The sequence below is a fragment of the Oryzias melastigma genome, linkage group LG5, assembly GCF_002922805.2.
Source record: "Oryzias melastigma strain HK-1 linkage group LG5, ASM292280v2, whole genome shotgun sequence".
In the NCBI taxonomy this organism is placed as follows: domain Eukaryota; kingdom Metazoa; phylum Chordata; class Actinopteri; order Beloniformes; family Adrianichthyidae; genus Oryzias; species Oryzias melastigma.
The window spans coordinates 24,995,530-25,004,706 of NC_050516.1; positions in this window are offsets into that span (position 1 = coordinate 24,995,530).

The window sequence follows — 9,177 nt, forward strand, 5'->3', positions numbered from 1 at the left end:
GAAAATGAACTTAAAATGCTGAAAAATTAACGTTAAAAAATAACCTCAAAGAAGAATTTTAAAAAGAAGAAAAATGTATTTAAAATGAAAACAAATTAACTTTTTGAGCAGGAAAATGTTGTTAAAAAGAATAAAAATTCAAAAAGCAGAAAAAATAATAATTTCAAAGGCAGAAAAATGTATTTAAAAAGCTGAAAATGAGTGTAAAAAGCAAAAAAAATATTTAAGATGTGACAAACATATTTAAACTGAAGAAAAACGTATTTAAAATGAGAAATGAATTTAAAAGCAAAACAAATTTACTAAAACAGGAAAAGGTTAAAGCTGAATAGATTCATTTAAACAGCAGAAATTCAAATGTATTCAAACATAAGAAAAAATTATTTTAAAAAGCAGCTTTGTGACTCCTTAGTTTTGTCCGCCAGTAAAAGTAGGATTTTTTTTTTTTAATCTCAGTTGACTTTGCAGCATAAAGAACAGAGTCCACATGTAAAGCTGGGGCACTCTAATGTATGCAGCGGGAATTGGGAGATGTCATGCGTCCAGTTTATTTTTAACTGAACCACTGCTGCACAAAAAAGCTAACATGTAATGCATGGATATGCCGGCTTTCCCTCTGCAACAAGAAATGAACGAGTTCTGAATATCAATGAAAGTGCGGCTCTCTTTAACAGCCAGCGAGTTTTGACAGAAAAGCATAATTGCTGGGATTGTTTTGGCCAAATATGCACCCGCATGAAAAAAGGGTTGGCAAATAATTGCCCCCTATTGGTTCAAACGTAATATTTGATTGCAGGCGAATGGAAGCCGCCTCTCGTCTGTCCTCTCAGACTGTTTGTTGGAAAGGCAGAAGGAATATAAGGAGGAAATGAGGCTTGGAAGATGCATCCTCACACTTTTTGGAAAGCCTCATTAATCTTTATCAATTTTTCAAAGCACTGAAAGCCAAGTGTCACCCCTGTAGTCAGTGTTTTCATTTTCAGAGATGTCTTCTGAACAGTCCAGCATGAGAAAACTACATTTAATATTAATAAAGCAATTTAGGAGTTAAAGGATAAGAAAAAAGAGGGAATTTATATTCAAAAACAAATGAAAAGAAACTCCTTTTATCCAAACTTTACTTTTATTTAACTCGACAGATACTTGAGTTTGTTTGTTCTTTGTTGTAACACAGAACAGAAGGTTTGAATGAAAAACATTTACGGTACATTATATTTTCCGCAGTATTAGGCGCCCCGTCAATAGCTGCGTTTTCATTACACAAAACTTTATCGAAATTCTAGGAATGTCAAAAAAACATTATTTTGCAGTTACACTCCTCCCATTTAATCCTAATTATTGACATAAACACAGACCAACTCACGCAATAAGTCATTCAAAAACATGTGAACAATACTTTGATTTACAGCAGATAAATTACAACCGCTCATCATCCATCAAAGGAGATGTCGGCATCCGATTCACAAGTTATGTGGGAGTGGCTACAGAGGAAGTGATTTTGGAAAATCGTGGTTGGTGATTTTACAGAGGAGCTGTGGATCCAAGAATTGCTCATGACATGCTCAACTTTTGATGAGCTGTGGGACTTCTTGTGGCGCCCAAAACAGCCAGTTCCAGTCATGAAGAAGGTCACATGACTCAATACATTTTTCAAGTGTTTTGCGACTCAATTTCAAAACACCTCATCTAACCACAAACATTTTTTTTCGATAAATATGAGATTTTTACTGTGTTTTCGTTGCGCACATTTTTTATTGTAAAATTAAATTTCCGCAAATTTAATGTAAATCCAGCTAGTAAATGGTATTTTTTAGAACTTATGTGACATAGGAACCGTACAGAAATATAAGACACATTAAGAGAGACTAAAAGTCAGTTAGTCCATTTAATAACTGCGTTCTCAAAAACTCTAGAGCTTGTTTGTAACATGTTAGCTATGTTATCTTATTCCCAATACGCGTTACTCCTAACTTTGCTTGCAAAAGAACAGACTGATTCCGCTAAAAAAAACATTGATGTGACTAGGATAACTACCAACCGTGCTAATAATCACATATAAAAAAACGCGATCAGACACCGCTACACGTTAGCTTGTTCACAACACCAGTAACTCTCAATCTGGTTTGCAACACGTAGAAAAGCAGACTAATATCAGTAAAACAGGTGTTAATGTGATTACGCTACCTCACATGTTGGTAACATGTAAAAAAAATAAATAAATAAATTTTTAAAAACACAACTCCACACCTCTGCACATGAGCCGTGTTAGCATACTTAGAATCCCCAACCTTATTTCCAACACAAAAACCAGACCGATAGCTAAAACAAACATTACTGTAACTATGCTAACTCCCAACCTTGTTAAAAAACAGACTGATAGCTAAAACCAACGTTACTGTAACTATGCTAACTCCGAACCTTGTTAAAAAACAGACTGATAGCTAAAACCAACGTTACTGTAACTATGCTAAATCCGAACCTTGTTAAAAAACAGACTGATAGCTAAAACCAACGTTACTGTAACTATGCTAACTCCCAACCTTGTTAGTAACACGTACAACAAAAAACAATCGCACACTGCTACACGTTAGTCGTGTTAGCATGTTTGCAACACATAGAAAAGCAGACTGATGCCCTACAGCTAAAACAAATATGATTGCGACAATGCTAACTCCCAACATTGTTAGTAGCACAAAAAACAGAGCGATATCACTCAAAATAATACTGTAACTATGCTAACTGTCAATTTTTTTATTAAATAAAAAATAAAATAAAACAAAAACACAGTCAACAGTGCTACTCATTAGCTGCGTTAGCGCATTTACAATAACATCTATTCAAACATGTTGAAGTCGCGCCATGTACATCTCAGCATCGCTTCGGCATCAATAAACACAACCAGAATGAATCTACATATAAGACCCTCTGGATTATGAGGCACACTGAAAAAATGTGTCTTTTGACTGCGCCTTGTTCTGCGGAAAATACGGAAGTCTTTTGTCCAGCCAAGTTTATCCCAACAATCCCTAACAGTCACTGATGCTGAATAATAATAATACATTTGACTGTAATCCTTCTAGACTTTGGAGAAAATGCTCGTGTGTTCAAGACACCTCCGTAGTGAGTGGTTGTGTATCTAAAAGTGGAAAGAGAAACGAGTTACAGTAGAAACTGTCATCATTTGGGCTGTAAGGACTCACATGACAGCTTCCTGAGGTTTCGAATTTAGACTGAGGAAAGTGTCCATTGGGTTTCCTAATGAGGAGACCCTGTGCTTCCTCCATGTGTGCACAGAACTGCATGTGGCTCACAGGACAACCAAATGAAGGGAGGCAGCTTTAAATCCACCTTTCAGGGTCTTAGCAGACGGAAGCATCTCAACCAATCATTTAAGCGACTGAGTGTCTCTGTTTGTGTAAAAATGAGCACTTGAAAAGAAAATAGCCACAGTACAGAAGAGTCTGGAAGCACTATGCTGACTTTTACAATTAAGTTCAGTTCATGATTAAATTATTTCATTTTGCTGAGTCAGCGGCTTCTACGGCCAGATCATTATCATAACATTATGGTAATTTGAACTTTTACTCTTTAGAAAATCTTCTACATGTCTTCTTTTTTTTTTTTTTTTTTTGAAGTTTAATGAATTGCTTAAAGTGAATCATGTCAGGAGCTGCAGGGTGGTGCATTGCTCACAGCAAGAAGTCCTGCTTCAAATCCCAGCTGGGACCTTATGGAGTTATGCTCTCCCTGTCTGTGTGGGTTTTCACTGCCCCGAGCAAAGATAAGTATCCTCAAGTTTGTTTTAAGAATACTTTGTTGTAACAAAAATTAAGATAGCATACTTTTAGGTTTTTTAAGTACTTAATAGAGATAAATTTTACTAGTTCATATGTTCATGTTAAGTATACTTGGATTATACTTAGAAATATACTACAAGTCTAAATATATTTAGCCTAAATGTGTCACTGTGCTTAAACATTTTTTTACACAGCATTAAAAGTGGATTAGATGTATTCTTGGGATGTTTAGAGTATTTATTTTAATACAACAATCAGAAGTTCAAAGTGTACTTTCATTAAGTTAGACTAAACTTAAATTAAGAGTTACTACTTCAATGTATACTTTTTTAAACTAAAGGTGGACCAATTTAGTCCCAATATCTACAGTTGTTAGTAAACTGTCAAAGTGTACACTTTGGGAAATATATATATTTTTTATACTTCATAACATATACATATTTTTGGTAACGCTGGGCACTGGTCTCTCACTCATAGGTTAATTGTTGATTCTAAATGCCCCTCTGTGTGCTTGTGCCGTCCCTCTGGTAACCTCTTGACCCCAAATGGGGTTCAATGAGATGGATGAAAGCATGTCATTTTTTAATTTAATTTTTGGCCCAAAAATGTTTTTTAGAAATAGGTTGATCTTGAATTTTCTAGCTGAAGGCAAAAAAACTTGAAATTTGATAATTGTATAGATATTTTTAAAAAGCCACTCTTTAAAAAAAAAAATAGGATCAGTTGGAAAATAGTTTTCACCAACATGTGACCACAGAACCTTCTATAAATGCAGATTCTTTGAACTCTCTATGCAGCTTGTCTTTTCATTACCCTTAATGTGGACTCACCTCGTGTTCTTGCTCCTTCTGTCCTGTAACCAGACTCCAGATGCAGCTTTGCATCTGATTTATCGTCTATTTTAAAGATGTCGCTGGCTTTGACTCTGCTCCATTTTTGCAGACAATACAGGGATTCTGTTGTAGTGCTGAATGAGAAATGGGTGAAACCACAGTGGAATGCATTATTCTTCTTTTAGTACAGCTGCAGAGCTTCTGGAGAATTGATGTTGCAGACATTGTATGTATTGCAGCATCATGCTTATGAAACACGAGTGTAGCCGTTCTGGTGTTAACTTTTAAATAACCTGTATTCTTTTTGTCTTAAATGCATTTCTTCACTCTGTGCAACAAAGCAATGAATAGTCAAAGTTAAACCTTGCTCATTTACTCGAAATCATGGCTCTCAGAATAATAAAGCCTCTGGCTCATCTCTTGCAGCAGCATAGGGAGGGAAAAAAGGCCTTTTTGTTCTCTCTCAGGCAGGTGTCCTTGGCTGTGATGTGTGCAAACACAGGACATCACTTCAGAAAAGCCAAGAGCCACGGCTAAGGTGACCCGCCGGCATCTGCTGCCTTTCCACACTCATCCTCGCTGCAGTTTTTACATTTTTTTTCAGCTCTTCTATTTAAAAAAAAATACTCCACACTGAAGAAGACACTTAAGGTCAAAGGGGAACTTTTTTTTGGTTTTTAGAGCTTTGACAAACTCAAACTGTTTTTATTCCTTTTTTTTTTTAATCACATCATTAAAGATCCAATGTGTGACACTATTGACTGCATCCATTTTTATTTTTTTTTTACTTCTGACATATAATTTGCAGTTGAGACGTCCCAAGGCCGGGGTCAAAAGTGACAAAGCAACAGCTGTTCCTCTGTTCGGTTTTTCTCAAACTGAAGCTTGATTGCGTGGGAGGTAACGCGCTCAGAGGGCATGTTGGATCCCTGCGTCACTCGTCCTTGCTGCTGCTGCTTCTTCCTTTCTCCGTGTGTCTATCAGAACTACTTACCATCATGTCAGAAGTCCACGCTGTTGAATACGCAGCGTTCCGCTCAAACCCGGTACATTGTTCCTTTAGTGAACAAACAAGAGGCTGCAGTGCATGACGGTGTGTGTCAGTGTAAATCACTCCTGTTGTTGAGGAGTAGTGTTTATGACGGCATGCTGTCAGCAGCAATCTGTTAATTTTATCAGGGGGCCGAGTGAAACAGGCAGATGGAGTTGATCCTCCAAGCACGATTTTAGCGTCGTGGAATGTAGAGTTGTCAAGTCCCTGTGACACATTTCCTCCTTTTATCAGACGGAATGGCAGCACAGTTTCCTTTTTAGCTAACAGTTAATTGATGTTTTGGGTGATTTCAGTCAAACACAATAAAATATGTGTGATAACACGACAAACTTTCAAATTAAAAGCCTAATACCTGTTTAAAAATATGTTTATTCTACTTGAAGATCCACTCCAATAAAAATGATTTAAGTTTTTGATTTTTCCAACATGTTATTGCAGCATTTTTATCACCATCAAAGTATAAATATATACAAATTTAAGCTTAAAACTGCTTTTGTAAATTTTTTCTTTATTCAAATTGTGGTGAAACAGGAGCGGATTAAAAAATGCTTTCCTCTGATATTGCTCGACATTTTTGTTGCACCGCTAGCGTTAGCTTATAAGTGGCTGTAAGCTAGCAGTACAGCATGTATGCAATGGGAGATGACAGGATATCAGTGGAGACCCAGATCCACATTTATAATGAACCACTGCCACTCTGCAGAAACTATGTCCTAGAAAAAGACAGTTTTTTTCGGGCAAAAAATGGCATAATCACTATTAAAAGACCACAGGAAACGCTTTGTTTAAAGAATTGATCCAGGTTTAATTAGAATTCATTAAATTAAATCCTGATTGAAAGCTGTTGGTTGACAAACTAAACATCTGGAAACTAATTTCATAGAGAGGGATCACGCCACTGGAGGAGTGCAGGAAACTAAAAAAGCTAAACGCATAATTTTGATGACAACAGAAATAAATGAGCAGTGAGAAAGATGAGCAGATGGAGGGCGGAGGTCAACAAGTTCAGCTTCAAGGGATCAAAGTAACAACAACTCAATGACATTATTACAGCTGGGATGAAGATTTACCATTAAATGGGGAAAAAATGTAAAAAATTACCAGTTAAGAATAATTTTTAGGTTTTATATCTCATAAGACAAAACATGTAAATGTCAAAAAATAAACTTACAGACCATCTGTTCATATAAAAATTGCAGTTTATCAATTATTAAATTACACAATCAAAACTGTTGAGAGAAATTATGAAAATCTGAGGAAAAAAAAAATATTTTAAGCTTTAGCACATTTAATTGAATATTTTCTATACTTATTTAATCTAATTTAATTACCATATTGCTTAAAATATATATTTTTTTAATTTGCTGACTTGTAAATAGCTTCCCTGTCATCTGTTGGAAATTCAAACAAATCTTAATTTGTCTTATTTTCACAATACATATGTTATTTGCAAGTCTACAATACATACAATACTAGGAAAAATTCATAAGAAAAGTATTAAAATGAGTGGATAAGTAATCTGCTGGGTTTTTTCACATGATTAGCACGTTTGAAGATAAAATCTTGTCAAACTGACACAAAACTTTAATTTTTTGACTAGTTTTTAACTAGGTTGCATTTAGATTATTATTATTATTATTTTACAAAATGTAACAAAGGCAGTAAAATTAAAGTGTAAGCCCTCTCTTGGGTCCCTCTCATCTCCAACAGGGGAACACTGGGACTCGATTTCTTCTTCTATTGTCATGCAGCAAATCTTTACCTTTGCCATCATTTTCCTCCATAGGATCAAAACATGGTTTGATACACATAAAAAGAAAGGAATGGCACGCTAAGCTCTTCAAAGTCAGCCCAGCTGAACAGCTTATGGGTGATTTTGGAGCAATCTGCTCACTCCATCAGCGGGAGGAGAAGCTGAGAGGATCTTTTCAAAGAATGCTGCTGCTGTCACTCAAAGATGTGGAGACACCTGAAGCTCACCAGGAGCCATGGAGACTCAGAAATAATTTAATAATTATTGAAAAGGTTTACAAACCTGCAATCTTTAGAAATGATTGGATACGTTTGGCTCAACCAGGATTTAAATGATGGGTTATGTTGCCACCTAGTGGTGAAACTTTGCATTACATGTGAGTGTATAACAGCATTCATTGTGTATGATGATCACTTTACCCTCTCCAGAACAATCATTCCTCCAAAGCGTCCTCACTTCTTCATATTCAAAATGAATTATTTGCTTATTTAACAAGACGTTTAATTATTGATTACATCATTGGGACAAAGAGGAGAAGAAAGGGAGAGATTTGAGTTTATACCCAATGAGCTGCATCTTCCTGTAACTTTCTAAAAAGAAAAGGTAATTTCTTGCTTGAATATCACTACTTAGTACAGTTTAATTAAATATTTTTTCATTCATTCATTCATTGTTAATTATGATTAATCACTAGGAATTTTCCCCAGGTTTGTGATTAATTAGCTACATTTTTTTTATTTTATTCCCATTTAAACATAACTGCAGCAACAAAGTAAGCAATAAAAAGAATTTTGTTAAATATAGTATTAAGAAAATTATATTTACTTTTAGCAAAATTTCCCTTTAAAACATGTCTGAAATTGAGTTTCTAATCAGCTGTGTGTTTCTAATCAGTGTGGGGAGGGATCACAGTGAAAACTTTGCTGCATCACCGGCTCTTTTTGCATATGATGCACAAGATCCACTTCCTGCAGCAACACTTTTTTTTACCAAGTTTCTGGCAGCATTTTTCAACCATATTTTATTTAGCTTTTTTTACTTATTTGCTCAAAACATTGACAGCAATTTTGTAATTTGTCGCAAAATGCTTCTCAAATCTTGTTATGACCAATGAGTCACAGATCTGCTGCTCAAATCTCAATCAAATGACACGTATTTGAATTTATGGTTTGCAATAGACAATATTGTTTTTGCAATTATTCTTTCTCATGTATATAAAATCGACCAGTGAAACCAAAATATCCAAATACATTTTTGAAATTATTATGTGAAAAAGTGTGAAATTTGGCCATTTTTCCATTAGTATGGGAAAATGTGACCTTTGACCTCAGGAAGAGGGCACCAATTTGAATAAAAAAAAAAACTTCAGTACCAGCAAAAAAAATTCAAACTCCTTCAAGAGATTTCAATCTATCTCCTCCTAACTCCTCGAGCGTCATTGGGAAGCCAATCGGGGAAGAAAAAAAATGTTGTCAATAAAGTTAGAAAAATTTGAATAGGATTCAAGAGGCAAGCTCCTAAAAATGGTATTTCCCACATTTTTTACCAGAATATTGTGAAAATTAAACGCATGAATGCTTGAACAACATGACATATGAAAATATTCGGAATGTGGGCGTGGCTAACAAAATCCTCCGTTGCCAAGGAAATCCAAAAGTTTACTTTTGCCGATTCTTGTAAAAACTACATAGATCTGTTCGTCATCCTTCTGTGATAAAAACCTAAAATAGTTGCTATGGA